General features: G+C 35.1%; 1 long non-coding RNA gene across 2 annotated transcripts in view; it reads right to left on the bottom strand.

The window, feature by feature from the left end:
• The window catches only part of LOC113612976 (uncharacterized), a 171433-nt gene that overhangs the window by 11141 nt on the left and 142324 nt on the right, over positions 1-17968 (bottom strand). The window contains exons 9-10 of one of the 2 annotated variants that reach the window (XR_003430043.1): positions 13241-13316; positions 10072-10105 (exon numbers count right to left, since the gene is read on the bottom strand). This is a non-coding gene — a long non-coding RNA (uncharacterized LOC113612976). The remainder of the gene's footprint in view (positions 1-10071; positions 10106-13240; positions 13317-17968) is intronic. The other variant, XR_003430042.1, reaches the window with a different exon arrangement.

Here is a 17968-nt window from a genome sequence, read left to right as displayed (position 1 = left end):
ACAATGACATGGTCTCTGCCTTCAAGGAATTAGGAATCGAAAGAGAAATTATATATATGGCTATGCATATATGTATGCATGTATTATATATAACCGTAATAAAATTTCCACAGGAAATGTAAAAAATAAGGGCCAAATGAGCATGGAGAGAGTTAATTCTAATATAGAGCTGAAGAAGGCTTTGAAAAGTAACATTTGAGCAGATTTGAATAGAATGGATAGTATTTTGAAAGATAGTGATGGACCAGGAAAGCGTAATAGGCATAAAACAAATGCGTTCAGTCCCAGGAGAACCTTAAAAAAGTAGGCTGGTGCTAAGGTGTTTAGAAAAGTAAATCATGTACTAAAGAGATCAGACTTTATTATGAAAAACATTGGATATCTTCGGATATATTTAAGGAGAATGACCTAAATAAATTGATTTTTTTTAAAAAGTTAATTCCAGTAGGCATGAGAAGGACAGGCTAGATGAAAAATGTGTTACAATGTGATACATCAGAATACTATTCAAAGGTGACCCCAAAGACTACAACTTGGGGGCCAGGGAAATGGAAATGTCATTAACCAAGATAAGGAAAAGATGAGAAAGAGCTATGGTGATGAGAATGTGTCAAAGGTAATTCATCACAGATTGGAATATCAAAATGGAAGTTGATTCATTCCATTCATGTCAAAATGAAATTCATTTTGACAATTTCAAAAGGAAGCCAGAACAAAATCAGAACGAGAAATGTAAATCTGAAACCATTCTCATTGTGTCCAGATCCTCCTAAGAGTAAATGCAAGTGTTCTGAAAGTGAGCTCACTTGGCATTGCTAAATTGAGGCTAGAGGCAGAAAACTAGGGCCCCAAGACCAGAAACAACTGCAGTTAGGAAATAGTATCAGATAAGTCAGCAAAATAAAACTAGAAGTCACAAGGTTAGGGGAAATAAGGACAATTTCTTAGATGCCACTGGTAGGGTTTCAGTGATACTTATGTATGAAGTAATTCTGAGAGTTCATTTTAATGAGGTCTGAGATGAGAATACCATATTGGGGGAAAATAAAGGATCTTTTAGACTTGATAGAGCGGTGCTTTAGATGATGGAGTTAAAATACAGATCACACTTCACTGAATGGAAGAGCACCGGCTATTGGCTATACTTTTCACCACGTGGTAAAAAGAATGTTTTTGCTGGGGAAGTAGTTTGTGATAGAAATTTAAGAATATTTTTAGGCCAATGTGAAGAATCAAGATGTATGCAGAAAGTTGTTGGGGGAAGACATGGATGTGAAATAGACACAAAGATACAGCAAGATCCCAGAGGAGATGAGGTGAAAAACTTCTCAAGAACATGTGTGGAACAAGCAGAATATTTGTGAAAACAGAGAATTGAGGAAGTATGGATAACAATGATTTTCTAAGCATGAGAAATTCTGGAAAGACTAAGAAAAGAGTATATGGATGGTATTTTGTTATAATGGAGTGAAAATGGGATGGAAGTATGAGGTGAGCTGAATATATGGAACAGTTCAGCTTCACTGAATTATTTTTCAGGGTTGGAATTAACTGGACATGGATCATGTAAAATCACAAACACCTTAAGCAAACTGAAATTTACTAAAGTGGATTCACATTACAGACGTGGGCTCCCTTTCTTTGGGCAGGTAAAGTAATCTTTTCAATATAATCATAATTGGGGGGATGTGGCTTTTAAGAAAACAAATTTTTATATCACAAAATCAAAATTTATTATAAAAATGAATATTTATTTAGAGTAAGAAAAGAATATAACAAATTTGAAAGGCAAATATTGTCACAGAATCCCCCCAAAAAAGCATATTCTTACTAATTAACTTCCTAACACACCTTTATAATACACTTTTCCTGTATAGTTTGGCTGCATACTCTTTGATTGCCTCTTTATAAACTGATTTTATAATATAATTTTCTATAGAAAGAATAAGATATTTTCATTTAGTGTTTTTATTATTGTTAGTTTTTTAATTTTTTTAGTTTCAAGGCTCAATATTCATAATAATATTGCTAAATTATAAGACTGATATCCAATTTAGTAAACTATCAAGGAAATGTAAGATTTCTAGGCATTTTACATTTTATTTTGTAGTAACTAATCTTTGAATTGACAGTTTACAGGCAATTTCCTCATTTTATTGATGTATACGAATTTGATATTGTCTTAAGGTATTCCAGTATTTTGTATCAAATTGGCAAGAAATTAATAATGGGGCAAGACCATTTCAGGTCAAGAGAAAAGCATGAGAAAACTGAAGACTTGGAGGATGAATATGACTTGGCCAGAAATTTAAGAAAGATGAGAGAACAGCCAAGGCTGTAGGTGTACAACAGCTTTTTCAGGATCAAAGAACCAAGTGTGTTTTAGGTTATGTTCAGAATTTTGGATTGAGAAGTTACTGAAAGTTTTAGGGAGAATGACATGAGCAGTGTAGTTTAAACTGTATAGGGAATGGTTTGAAGCAAGGACAGAGCAGCAGAGGGGGGACTGCATAAACTTAAATAGAAAGATATAGGAAACCGGATGGGAAAAAATATTGTGGTTTTAACTGGAATGGAAGCAGTAGATTTGGAGAGAAGTAAATAGGAATAAAAGATGTTTAGCAGGGGAAGGGTTAGCATTTGGCAAGGGGTTAGATATAGGCACTGTTATATATAGGCAGTGAAAGAGAGAACATGACCAAAAAAATAAGGCCCTACATATTCCTGCATAAATTACCAGATGGATAGAAGCCCTATATACTGAGATAGAGAACACCAGAGATGAAGAAAATTTGGGAAGGTAACATCATGAGTCCACTATTGGCTGTTCTCAGTTGAATGCTCATAAGTTATCTAAATATAAATGTCAAAAAGAAAAATATTTTAGAGCCCAGAAAACAAATCTTATTTTCACATTCTAAGATCTTCGTTAAGTGACAGTGGCCAAGGCGTCAAGAGGCGAATACGACAGAGTAGAAAATGTTATTGCTATATAACACCCGGAACCAGCTATCGCTTTCCTATTTCTAGGTTCTTCTAGTTGATGAGAAGGATCAGCCAATCCCCAATAAAACTGTAGTTGTCGACGTGGATGTACTTGCATACCATGCCAGCTTTACTACGAATGAGCATGGTTTGGTGAACATTTCCATTGATACCAGTAATTTCACATCTTCTTTCATTTCAGTTTTGGTAAGTGGGAAGGGGCATCTGGGACTAAAGAGACACAGATCACTGGGGCCACAGAATTTAAGGGTACATGGGAAGCAGGTGAACTCCAGAGAGAAAAGAAAAGGTGATAAGACTAAAGCAGAAATTAAGCAATGTGGAGAACTAAACAATAAGAAATGAAAAATTCTCTGTCAGAAACTTTTACTTTAGATAGACTCTGTTTACAGCATGATCTAGTTTCAGGAGACATTTAAATATTAGAACATCTTGATAGTCTCTTGAAAATTCAACAGTTTTATTACAAATTAGATTTTGCCTTGTTTCCTTGTTATACCACTATTTTTGTTTTGTGTTAAGGGTATGAAGAAAAAGTAATTGATCTTGATTATGAGTGAATAATACCTACTAAATCAGTATGGTGTAAACTTAAATAAATTTAAGGGAAAGTTTTTAGAGATTATGCTTTATTTGGGAAGGCAGCCTATAATGAAACCAAGTAAGCATGATTCTTAACAAAATCTTCAGTAAATGACAGAGTGACCAATATATACATAATATATGTTAATAACAAATAACCTACTTAAGACCTTTATTCTATCCATTAGGTCACTTACAAGCAAAATAAACTCTGTTTTGATAACTGGTGGCTTGAAGAATTTCACACACCAGCACAGCACACTGTAAAGCATATTTTTTCCCCAAGCAAGAGTTATGTTCACCTTGAACCTGTGGCTGGTACCATTGCCTGTGGGCAAACCCAGGAGATTCGGGCACACTACATCCTGAATGGACAGATTCTGAATGATGAAAAAGAATTAACCTTCTATTATTTGGTAAGAATAAAGGCCAGTGTAGTGCTTCCTAATTATGTAGACCCTAAAAAGATAGAGTTCCTATCTAAGTAATGCTCTTTATATCAATATAATGTTTTTATGAGTGAAGAGAAGTTGTTTCCTAACAAATTAATGCTTTAATTTTTCATTTATATTCTGGTCTCCACTGAAACTTTTAAAAACTTTTTTTTTTTTCTGAGTTCCAATGGAAAATTATTGAATGGAAGAGGAAAGAGCTTAAGACAAATGCCTTGTTAGACAAAAAAGATTGTTTTTCCTAGAACCCAGTAGATAAATAAGCGAAGGATAAAAATCAAGAACTTAGCCAATAGGAAATAAAAATTATAAACAATCTTCTGGAAAAATGTCAATTTAACATTAATTGGAGAAGTGAAAATTAAAAGAATAAAGCAGTAGTATTTTATTCCTATAAAGGTTCTAAATAATTTACAAAGTTCAAGAACTGGTGTAACTGCAGGGAAAAGTACATTGACAGGCATATTATAAATTGATATGATCCTTTTCAGGTCAGTATACCTACTGATCTACAAAAATTTAAAATATTCAAAGCTGGTAGTTATCCAAGTAAGTCTTTTTAAGAAGAAAAACTTATGTGTAGGAAATTCTGTGTAGGAACATTAACTATAAATAGTATTTTTTTAATTCTATAAAAAAGTGAAAAAATTGACAGTAAGTTAGAATCTTAGCTTTATTGCTTTCTAGTTATGGGACCTCAGGTAATTTACTTAATCTCATTTGTAAAGAGAAATGTCAATCATCTCATCTGAATACTGAAGATAGTATTTATACTTACTTCATAGAGTTATAGTCAAAACTAAATAAAAATCTTAAAACTAAATTATTTAGTTCAGTACCTGGCACATAGTTTTTTTTTTTTTAAATAGAGGCAACAATAGAGAATACTTACATATATTTTATACCTGCCTTCACTATATATTGCTTTGCACATAATAGATGCTTAAAATATTTGTTGAAAGAATATGTAAATTTAAAATATTAATATTCAAGATAAGTAGTAACATTAAGTAAAATTCTAAAGCATTGTAAAATTTTATGTTTCTTATTTAAAGTATGTTGTTTGAAGTAAAATTTATTATTTAAACTCTATGTATAGGAAAATATTGAAAGAGAAATTTAGTGAACAAAAACAACTTCTGGGTTGAAGTAGCGAGTTATTATTTATTTGTGTATTATACATATGTTTAAGTAAGTTTAATAAGTACCCTTTAAAATGATAATACATGTATTTCCCTCTGCCTTCAGATCAAAGCAAGAGGAAGCATCGCTCAGTCAGGAGCCCATGTGTTGTCCATTAAACAAGGAGAGAGTAAGTACTTCCAGGATTTCCTATTTTTTTTTTTCCTATTTTCCTATTTTTTCTCTCAAATTGTCAAATCCTAAACGTTTTAGCAAGATGAAGCTATTTCTTACATTGGAGGAAATGGTCACCAGCTTTCTTCCATCAACCAAAGTTGAGGAAGCTGATAAAAGAAGGATACTAGGTTCATTTTAGTCCATTTAGAACTTTTTTATAGCATTTCTATATTGTAAATTTTATTTCTAAAGTAAAATATATTCATTTTATTAAATTTTTTAAATGCAGAAAATAATAGAAAAATGCAGAAAATCTCCAAAGAAAAATTTTACTCTGTATGTTTTTGTATTAGTTTCCTATTGCTTCTGTAGGAAGCTCTCTGGCTAAAAACCACACAAATTTATCATCTTATAATTCTGTAGATCAGAAGTCTTACAGGCTAACATCAAGTTGTGAGCAGAACTACATTCCTTCCGGAACTCTAGGAGGTTACTTGTTTCCTCACCTTTTCCATCTTCCAAAGACCTCCTGCATTCCTTGGTTTATGGCCTCTTCTTCCATCTTCAATGCCAACAACACACCATCTTCAAATCTCTCTTATACTCCTGCCTCTCTCTTTTAGATCATACTCTCCTTCTAGATTTTCTTGAATCATAAATATCCATTGATATCTGTTATCCCAGGAAGAATAACTAACTTTTCAAGAAATAATCTATTATGAAAAGATAAGTACATTTAGTCTCTTTATTTGTTACATGTCCCCAGGCTAAATCTCATAAGTAGCTTCCTTTTTTCTGTTCATTTGAATAGTTATAGGCTATCATTTTACTAAAGCAATATTTATTAACAAAGCATATTTAGAAAGATCAAAAAGCCCATTCACCCAAGGTGAGCCAGTACTTCCAAGAAAAAATAAAGAATATGTATTGTAAAATCTCTCTTGCTAAAAGTTTTTTTTATTGCTTAAAAAAATTGAATTCAGGCACTCAAATATGGACAGTCCCTCTAATTCTCCATTTAATCATTGATTTTTATGGGATTGATCATTATATTGGTTTTTCTAGAGCAGGTAAGATTGTTCCTAATAGCATATCAAAAATCAAACTGCCTCCTAAGGCAATTTCTTCAAAATCAGTTCCTGTAATAGAGTTTAAATTCTATATAGTATACTGAGTATCTTGAGAGGTGAAATGGGGAGAAGGAAGTGTCTCTCTAAGAAAAAATACACTTCATTTTATTTGATGATGACTATGTAAATGGTTGCTTTTCCATTTGTCTTTGATTTCTGGGAAACTCAGTGTTAAATTTAAGCACTCTAGTGTTTAACCATCTGTTATAGCTTTTTTTTTTTTTTAAAGGGAACTTTATTTTTATTTATTTATTTATTTTTGGCTGCATTGGTTCTTCATTGCTGTGCATGGTCTTTCTCTAGTTGCGGTGAGCGGGGGCTACTCTTCATTGCGGTGTGCGGGCTTCTCTTACTGTGGAGCACGGGCTCTAGGCGCGCGGGCTTCAGTAGTTGTGCCTCATGGGCTCTAGAGCGCAGGCTCAGTAGTGGTGGCGCACAGGCTTAGTTGCTCTGCGGCATGTGGGATCTTCCGGGATCAGGGCTCGAACCCATGTCCCCTGAATTGGCAGGTGGATTCTTAACCACTGAGCCACCAGGGAAGCCCTGTTATAGCTTCTTAATAAAATTTATTCCTGCCTCTGTTTAACCCTGCTTGAGAAGTCCAATTTCATATGGTTTCAGTATCATTGTTTCAAATTTATTTTGACCCTGCTGTTTTTGTGTATTTTCACCACAAGCTGCCCTCAGATCTTCTATAGATACAGGAAGGCTATAGTTTTTAAAGAAATTTATGCTACAAAGATAAAACAGAACATTTTTGAGAAGATTAAGCAGATACATGAATTAAACACTATGTAATTCACACAGAAAGTAACCACTAAGATAAATGCATTGAATTCTTTTATAAAAATCGGAGGCATACTGTTTTGTATGTGATTATTTGTACCTGTATCTCGGCTGTGTTTTAAATGGCCTGAAGGTAGAGACTATGCTGCATTCTTTGACTTGGCCTCATGCATATGACAAGAACTGTGCTGACTGGATCATAGATAGAGATCATTAAAGGTGTCTAAAAGTTCTTCTCTCTTGAATTCTTAACGTCTTTTTTTTAATTTAAAAATAGAGACATTCACTAAATGTTCTTTTCTACTTCCGCAGAGGAAATGAACAATTTAACCTACATCTTTAAGGGAAAATGTCATTAGTTCAGCATATATTTATTGAATACTAATGCACACAAAATGGTATAAATGCAAGTCTTACTTCAATATGCTCCAAATGTAAATAAGTTAAATAATTTGAGAACCTCTTCTTTATAAAATGAAACTCTTCCCTCTTCCTAATCTATGATCTTGAACTTTCTTTACTCTCCAGTGAAAGGGGTATTTTCCTTCTCCTTTCAAGTGGAATCAGACATTGCTCCTACAGCCCAGTTGCTTATTTATACTATTTTACCTAATGGAGAAGTTATTGCAGATACTGAGAAACTCGAGATTGAAAACTGTTTTCCCAATAAGGTGGGTGTTTTGTTTAAGTCCAGTCCTTTTCTTCATCTCCCCTTTTGAAGTATGGAAAATAAGGACCTTATGTACATTTAAAAACTGCCATGTAGTGCTCCTAAAACTTTCTGCCAAAGGACCTCTAAAGGAAAGATTGATGCTAAGCCCCGGGAGGTCTAGAGGAGTAGTTCAAAGCAGGTGGCCATTAGCACAATTTTTTCTCTTGCTTTATCTGAAAATTCATGTGGAATTCAAAATATATTCTACAATTAACCTTTAATAGTTTTAATTTTGAAATGTTTGTTCCCCAAATTTTCAATTAAAAATGATGCTTCACAGTGATGTCAGTTTTATTCTCTCATATCCCCCTGACACGCCTCCATGTACTACTGCAGAAATCAGTAATTTATTGTGAGTTAAATTCACTTTGAATTTGAAACAGAACAGGGGTATATGTGTGTATCCCATTTTGAGAAACATAGCCTGGGCACTCTAATAATGACTATAGCATAAAAATCTAAGTTGCATATGGGATCTTCTTATATTTCCAAAGAATGCATAGCTGTAATGAGAAGCCTACTGAGATATTAATAAGCTTTATCCCAACAGAATTTTCTGGGTAATCTTAACATTAACAATCAACTAGGATCCACAGACTTCAGATATATTTTTTAAAATATACCTACAAGGACTCTGACATGAGTTTTATGAAGATTAAAACAATATGCATTTACAGGAAGTGAACATTTCTGCAATGAGAATTACATTTAGATTGTCCTTTGTAATATACAATGATCTAAGAAAATACACAGTGGATTCTGAATAAATTTTCAACTCCATCTTACTAAAGAATGCTATTAAACCTGGACAGATGTCCAATAGCATCATTTGTGTTCTGTTTGGATGTTCTGTGTGTTTCATATAAACCTAGAAGAGACTTTTGCTTCAAGCTTCAATGTCTTTATTGCTAATCATGGGTAGTTAGTTTTTTGTTAAACCTTGGAATGCCCATCTTATGCCACAGCTTTCAGCACACTTTACTCATCCCAGTAGTGGCTTCACTCTGGTGCAAAAACATATGACAGCTTCTGTGTCATATCATAAAACTTCCACATAGAATCAAAAGTCCATGGACATTATATTCAATCACTTCACATCAAATATCTTTTCACTTATCATTGATCAGAGATGGAGATAAGCTATGATAAATATAGATGAAGATTTTCGCAGTATTCAGAAGAAAGTTGACTGTGTGTTTAAAAGTTAGAGAGTTACTAAAGTTAACAATTAAGGACCCTAGAAGTGAGACATCCTGACAGGATGATGAGCAGAGTAAGAAGTGGGTTGAGAATGTGAGGAAAGATCCAGGTCTGTCTGAGACCTGTGTTTCTTTAAACCAATATACTTTAAATAATTTTTTGATCTTTGTTGGAAAGAAGAAACCTGTTTTCTATTCACCATCCATATACCACTTTCTTATTTTAATAATGACAGGTTTATTATACAGATTAAATACTATGTAACAGTTTAAATTGTTGTTCCTAACTGGAAATAATTATTCATTAAGGATAACATTGATTAATATGGATAGGTACAGGCTCTCAAAATATGCCTTAAAGTTCTTTTCTGGTTCTCATATCAGTAGAACATGTTACATTTTCAAGCATATCCATTTCTTGGTTAGGAGTATTTTCAGTGATTATAATCTCAAATAACTCACTTGTTCATTTGGTATGGACATTCACAAACATATTTTAATGAACTTAAATTTTCTAAAAATAAAAACAAACATATTTAAAATAGAATTCTCCAAAAGCGGTGTTTTCATAATATATTGAACTATAGAGATGAATACTACTGCGCCTTGAGGATAAATCAATTAATTTTTTTCATATATGTCTTATGATATACATGAATCCAAAGTGTTACATTAATTCAATAGACCACATAGCAGATTATCATAGTTAAATCCAGCAATCCAAGTCAAATATTATTTAACGGAATGTACTATTTCATTGCAGTCCAAATCAGCTTTCAGTTCAAGAACCTGGAAGCTTAATGGATGCTACTGCAGTAACTAAATTCCAAATTATTTTATAATTTACTCAAGATTCTACTCAAAAAATTCTAACATAAACATAAGGAACCAATAGATTCACTTACCGATGAATTTCTACTGGCCAAACCAGTCAAAACTCTGAAAAAAATTACGCACATTTTTCATTATTTTGTAGTTCTCATTCTTTATTCACAGTCCTTTGAATATTGTCAATGAATTAACTCTTAGGATGCATATTAGATGTTTAGTTTTTTAAATTAATGAGTAAATTTCTGATCCTGATAAACAGTACTACACCGCTATAGAATGCCAGGTGATTAAGAGGGCCAACTGAAGGAGACTTCGTTGGCTGGTCTTAGAGGTGGAATAGGATTTTTCACAGCCCCGTGCAAACTGCACACATTCATCACAAAAACACTGCATGGAGATAGGTATGTATCTTTGTTAGCGTGTGCATTCCAATTCCCACTCAAGATTCTCTTTTACTGTGATCAACATCAGTTTATATTTCACTGGTTATAAAGAGAGTGGGAAACCTGAGTTAATCGAACCACATTTCCAGTTTATTCCAGAGATGGTTAACTGGTGGTAGTCAGGCAGCTTCACCTCTTAACCCTTCTCTAACATGGATGAAGAGAAAGGAAGTGTGGAAAGGACTAGTCCTACCCTGGGGTAGGAGAGAGTTTTAAGATTGTAACAATTAGAAAATGTGTGGCTATAATCATATCCTCTTTACAGGTAAATTTGAACTTCTCTTCAGCCCGGGGACTGCCAGCCTCAGATATCAACCTGAAGGTCACAGCTGCTGCTTACTCCCTCTGTGCCCTCCGTGCGGTGGACCAGAGTGTCCTGCTAATGAAGCCTGAAGCTGAGGTCTCACCTCAGTCAGTGAGTCCCATTTCAGTCTTGCATATCAGAAAATGCACACATGATATGACCATTTTTGGAAGCTGGAAGTTATAACTGCAAAGGACAAGTTCTTCACAGTGTCAGGCATAGTGTAGTAAGTCACATATGAGTTTGGATTCAATTCAGTTCCAAAAAAGACATTGCACAGGGTGCTTCACACAGATCATCTTACTTCATTCTCTGCTATAACATATCAAAGAGTGAGCAGTCTCGTTCACTACTACATTCCCTGTGCCTAGCACAGTCCTTACATGTAAAAGACATTTCTTTTTTTTGTTTTTTGGCGGTGGGGGAGGGCCACACTGCATGGCTTGCGGGATCCTAGTTCCCTGACCAGGGATTGAACCCACGCACTCGGTAGTGAGAGTGTGGAGTCCTAACCACTGGACCACCAGGGAAGTCCCTCAACACATTTTTAATGAACGAATAAATGAATAATAATTCCTTAACGTGGATATTATTACCTTAATTTTATGAATGAAGAAAACACAGCCAGCATAAATTAAGCAACTATAGAAAGAACATGCCAAAACTATATATATATATATATATATATTTTTTTTTTACGGTACACGGGCCTCTCACTGCTGGGGCCTCTCCCGCCGCGGAGCACAGGCTCCGGACGCGCATGCTCAGCGGCCATGACTCACGGGCCCAGCCGCTCCGCGGCATGTGGGATCTTCCCGGACCGGGGCACAAACCCGTGTCCCCTGCATCGGCAGGCGCACTCTCAACCACTGCGCCACCAGGGAAGCCCCAAAATTATATTTGAAAGGTGGGATTTGAACCAAATTTTATTCAATGCCATGTCTAACACACCACAATTCAAGATAGTATGTGAAATGCCAGGTTTTTAAGTCTTCTCTAAAAAAACAGGCACTTACTCATTGGTTTTAAGTATGGACAAAAGAGAGTTTCCAACCAAACTTGTCTTTTAAAGATGTTTCTTATAATGAAGAACTTCCAAAAAGGCCCAATAGTTTACAATCTTCATTGTCCATTTATTTATTTAACGAATATCCCCTGCGTCTGGATTACGGGATAGATACTGCTCCAGGAATAGGAGTTTTTATGGTGAACAATCAGATGTGGTCTTTGACCATTTTAGACGTATAGTCTTGTGAGTTATTAAACAAGCAAGCAACAAAAGCATATAAACATATAATAGTTCTAAATTTTGATAAGTATCATTTAAGGAATAAACAGGATGTTGAGCTAAAGAAAAGAGTTGAACAATTTTTGATATAGTCATTAGTGGTGTCTTCTTAGATTGTCAGATAATGGGGGGTAGGGGCAGGCATTACAAAGAATGAAAGCAGCGTGCCTGTAGGTCTTGCGGTCAGAATAAGTCTGCAGTGTTCAAAGAGGAAAAGGTAATGACCTTATACGTAATGGTGAGAGAAGAGGATGGTAGAGGTGGTAGGTGGGATGGAAAGTAAAGAAGATCATGACAAGTACTGTGAGTGGAGTTAGGAGTTGACAGCAAATGTAGTGGTAAATCACTGAGGAGTTTTAAGCAGGAGAGTGATTTAGTGATTTAGATTTATTTGGTAAGAAGATCTTGTTTGCCACTGAGAGTATGGGAGCAAGAATGAAAACAGTTAGGAGGCTATTGTAGTAGCTTAGATAAGAGATGACAGCAGGTCCGCATGGAGTCACTGTGTGTTTAATGAACACTATATGACTGAGCAGGTAGCCTTATGCTAGGCTCTGGGTGAAAACTGAACTGGAATGGATTTATTTCTAGGTTACCCCTGTACCTAGTTTTTTTCCAAGTTAAAATTGGTCTTAAAATAGTAGACTTAAAAAAAAAAACTTGGTAAGAACTTAATCATATAAAATGGGAAAAGGGAATGAATTAAGTATTTACAGAGGTTGTTACTGGGTGATGGGTATGAATGACTTTTATTCTTTCATGATGTTTCTCTGTACTGTCCACATTTTTGCTTTCTTTTAAAAGTAGGCGTTTGGGCTGGGAGACAAAGAGACTTGAGTTTTATACTTACTCAGCCAAAATGCGCTGTGAGTCTTTGATCAATTAATTTGATATCTTATGTATTAATTTCTTTTGTACAAGAAGAGCATTAGGATCCATAACCCTTAATATCTCCCCATGATTTCTGTGTCACTTTTTATAATGTTGGTATGGGAGTGTTAAATAAGCACCGTGATCTCTTAAACTCCAGATTGAACATTATCACACTCAAAATAAAATAAAATAAAATAAATAAGAGTTTTTCCTTTGTTCTCTCTATTTTGCAGGTCTATGATTTGCTACCAGTAAAGAGCGTCCTTAGTGTTAGATATGGAGGTCCCATGAATGAAGATGGGGAAGAATGCATCAATGCAGAAGATATAACTCACAATGGAATCATTTACACACCAAAGCAGGTCCTGAGTGATGATGATGTTTACAGTATCTTTGAGGTAATTCTTCTTCCTAAAAACATAACCAAATTTGATTTCTAAGTCTTTGTTAAGATGGAGAACAAATAGATTTCTAACCTCTAAAATCTGATCTTCCTCTCATTCACCAAAAAGAAAACCTGTGATTAACAGAAAAATATTGAAATCTCAGAGGCATAGAGAACTTTGTATACACACAGAGAGTCAATCATGAATTTCTCTGGCATTTTAAACAGCAAGGGGTATACTTTTAGGGTCACAACTTTAACCAAGTTGATCCCAAAACTAGTTATCACTGTCATATTCCCCTCTCAGTGATTCTCAGAGATTCCAATATGTGAGAAAAACAAAATATTTCCCATAGCACCTCTGACAGCCTTGGAAAGGTGAGTACCCTATTGGCAGCCATTATAATAGTCATTTTCACAAAAATAAATGATTGAGTAAATGACTAAATTCACAAAGTACGTTACTTCAGCCAACACCTTCAGTGCAATAAAATTTCAGGAAAACTGAAAGTAGCTGTTCATAAAGAAAAGACTTACAAAACTTGGAGTAGAAACGTTAGCTTGCCTTAGGTACGTTAGCTCAACTGTGTATCTTTAATCAGGCAGAGTTACGAAAAGGAAGTTTATCCAGGTTGTGAGATTAAATCTTATCTCTACCAAAAATGACTGAAAACTCTCATTATACCTTGAGGAAAGCATACATCAGCTTAGCTGATGAGGTCTGCAGCTTCGCTGAGAACAATTTAAACCTCCCTCTTCTGGAGCCTCCAGAATCATAAATCAGACGGTGGTAGAGGGAGAAAAACAAGACTCGGTTTATTAGCTAACTGCAGCATCTTTAAACACTTCTTTCTGACTTCTTTCTCCCCATTCCATATCACTGCCACCACTGACAACTGTGCTTCAGTGTCCCACAGTTTCCCAAGTACTCTGAGATAGGACAGCAAGTAGTATTTGTGACTAATATCAAAGAAAGAGGAAGCTTGGAACAGGGGGGCTCTAGGAATCAGGCTACTGTGGACATCTGCGATTGTGTTTTGCATGCAGAGATTCAAGATACTTAAAAGACAGTGAGAAAGAAAAAAGAAAAGGATAAATCACAAAAGGGATGAGTTGAACATAGATATTCAGGCAAAGGAATATTTTCCAATAAAACATAAACAAAACAATATTTTCCAATAAACATAAACAAAACAAAGTGTACTGACTGTGAAGAAAAATCCCCAGGACTTCCCTGGTGGCATAGTGGCACAGCCTGTCAACACAGCAGACACGGGTTCGAGCCCTGGTAGGGGAAGATAACACATGCCATGGAGCAACTAAGCCCATGTGCCACAACTACTGAAGCCTGCACGCCTAGAGCCTGTGCTCCACAACAAGAGAAGCCACTGCAATGAGAAGCCCACGCACCGCAACAAAGAGTAGCCCCCGCTCTCTGCAACTAGAGAAAGTCTGCGCACAGCAACAAAGACCCAACGCAGCCAAAAATAAATAAATAAATAAATAAATCTATTTAGAAAGAAAAATCTCCAATATGCAGCCCTACAAGTTCAATGGAAAAGAAACAAAAAATTACTGTCTGCCACAAAGTTAATGTTTGGTTTGCGGGGGTGAAGGAAGGAAAGAAAAACATCCAAAATTAAAATACTCAAGTTTCTTGGAGGCAAAAGATAATTAAAGAGGCATCAGCACATAGGAGACAAAATTCAGAAATAGGAATCAGAAGTGGATCCTAATCCCAGCTCCCATTCACTAACTGGATGATCTGGACTTTCTTTGACCCCATTTTCATACTTATAAAATACCTCTCTTCTCCATTGTTTGGAATTTTCATGATGATCCTATGAGCTATATGTATAATAATAGTATAATACAAACGTAAGGAAATATTCTAGTCTCCAGACTGGATTGCCAGTATGCTTTAATAATTATTTTTCTTCCAGTCTGTAGGATTAAATATTTTTACCAACTCAAAAATCCACAAGCCACATTTTTGTCAGCTGCTTCAGCCATATCCAGGAGCATCTATGATCTATGCAGGAGGTAAGGGTGAGAATTATTTATCTGCTAAAATAATAGAAGAAAAGTGATGCTTTGCTGCGTTGGGTTGGGATAAAAAGCCATTTTTTAAAGTACTGAATGTTGTAACTCCGCAGCAACTTCTCGGTAAATTTTCTTCATATAATACTTTTCCCCAGAAAAAATAATTTTTAAGCCATTATTATTTCTTTCCCTCTCTCTCTCTCTCTGTCTCTCATCCAAATCAAATACTTTTCTGTTATAGTCTTCAATAGTCTTGGTACTTTAAATCCTCTTTACCCACTGTGGCTTCAATACCTAAATTAGTCAGGATAAGATACATTATATTGCAGTAACAAACAAACCCCCACGTCTCAGAGGCTAAGTATATAACAGTTTATTTTTTCCTTTCACAAACACTGCTTGTGAGTCCAGTAGCTGTTCAGAACACCTCCTGACCAGTCATTGTCAGGGAGGTTCATTGGGCTTTCATCTTGTGACTCCATCTCCAATGTGCCTTTCAAGGTTACTACCACGGGGAAGAAGGAATAGATTCGCACATGACTTTTATGGCCAGCAGTGGAAGTGGCATATATCTCATTGCCCTACCTGCAAGGGATGCTGAGAAATGTGAAGGATTATATAGATATTGTTTGCCTCTGTCATATTCTTTTATGGAAATCAGAGTGATTTTGACATATTGAACAAAATAGAATAATTCAGCTTTTGGTGAATATACTTAGTCTCTTTGTGTGTCTCAGGTACACCTAGAAAAGAGGAAAAGTTGAAAAGGTTCTAGCTCTGACTATTTTCTTTTCTGCTGCTAACAGGCCTAGAGAAGTGTCTAGAGGCATGCTGGGATGGCTACTAATCCATTTTGTAATAAGAAATTTGGTGGTATAAAGTGTTTTTAAAAAATAAATTAAACACATTTAATACAGAAGAAATTATTTGCCTAGGAAGACAAAGAGTAAAGTTATGAAAGTAGAGGAATGAATAAGAATATTCCCTCCACAGAAACAAATTCGTGTAGTAAAAAAAAAACAAGTTTTCATCATACCTTTATCTGGTATGACACATATAACTTTGAAAATTTGCAGACTCAGGGACTTTCCTGGCTGTCCAGTGATTAAGACTCTTCCACTGAAGGGGACACAGGTTCGATCTCTGGTTGGGGAGCTAAGGATCCCACATGCCACGTAGTGTGGCAAAAAAAAAAAAATTTTGCAGACTCATTTAACATTTTTGAGGCTCAGTTGAAAGTCAGAATGACAACACCAAAGTCACTGAGGTATCATGAGCATAAATTAAAAAAAATATAATCATGATTCCATATAACAGTGTTTTTTGGTTAAAAAAAACTAAAAAACATTATTATTACTTTATTTTCACATCCCCCTTAATACCAACTGTATTTCTTTTCAATCTTAAGTGAAAACATGTAGGTGGAATGATCCAGAAAAACCTGAAAACAAACTACCATCATTACATTCTTATCACAGATATTCTGTAACACTCTAGACAAATTTTACATTTGGTATTCGTCACCTCTCCATTCTTTCCTTTTCCTGTTCAGTTACATCATCTTAGTCCTGTCCTTCATTGTTTCATAACCAAAGTACTAAAAAGCCACTATAATTTACCTTCCTTGCCTTCCATCTTTCTCCACTTCAATCCAGCCTCTAGACCGTGAAAGCTGCATCACCCTTCAACATTGCTTCTGTCATGTCATTTATTTCTCAGACGTAATCGCTACTTCCAGAATTCATAGGTCATCATATTTAAGGTTTTAAAAGAGCATGTTCAATGCTATTATTTTATGTATGTTTATATTTATATATTTATACATACTATCTTTATATGTCTTCTGATCTCTGGCAGGTCAGTTTTTTAAAAAATTAATTTTTATTGGAGTATAGTTGCTTTTATCACTTTTAAAAATCAACCTAACTCCTGCCTCCTTAACAGATCTAACTTATTTGTCCTAACCTTCATGGTGTTTTATTATATAAGTACACCTACTATTTACTCAGCTATGTTAAATGCCCCCACCCTGCCCCGAGATAGACATTCTACTCCTGAGGGGTTTTTTGTTATCCCTTTGGAGCATTGCTTCTGACCTCTGTGTACATACATGTGTAGCTGTTTCCTTGGAATGCCTTCTTCATTCCCCTGTGATTCTCATCCTTTCATGGTCTTCTTAAGTTCTGCTTTGTAAAGTCTTTTCTGGCCAATCTAAAGTTTATTTTCTGTCCTTTATTGAGTCTCTGTTGTCTATAACCCATACTTTATTATATCATTGTTTATGTCTTCATATCTTATTAACTATTAAAAAAAATTCCTGAAATCCTCTTGCTGTAGCTACTATCAATTCCTCTTGTTTGATTCTCACTGCAAATGGAGAACACATGATCATCCTGTCAGGGTATAAGCAGTATTTGTTGTTTTAAATTACTCTTTATTTTTGCCTTCACCAGTTGAAAACTCAGCTTAGGGAGAGCTACATTTGTTTTCACTTCTAGAGAAAAATACAGTTACCTTTAAACCATTTGATGAAGCAATAGGATTTAGCCTTCCAATAGGACACGTAGATGAGTGAACGAAGTAAGAAGCCGGTAGGTTAAATTGTTCTAATAATAAACATTCCCTGAGCATATGA

The sequence above is a fragment of the Aethalodelphis obliquidens genome, unplaced genomic scaffold (assembly GCF_003676395.1).
Source record: "Aethalodelphis obliquidens isolate GAN/ISIS:26980383/991018 unplaced genomic scaffold, ASM367639v1 scaffold83, whole genome shotgun sequence".
Taxonomy (NCBI): Eukaryota; Metazoa; Chordata; class Mammalia; order Artiodactyla; family Delphinidae; genus Aethalodelphis; species Aethalodelphis obliquidens.
This window is presented reverse-complemented; position numbering and strand designations above follow the sequence as displayed.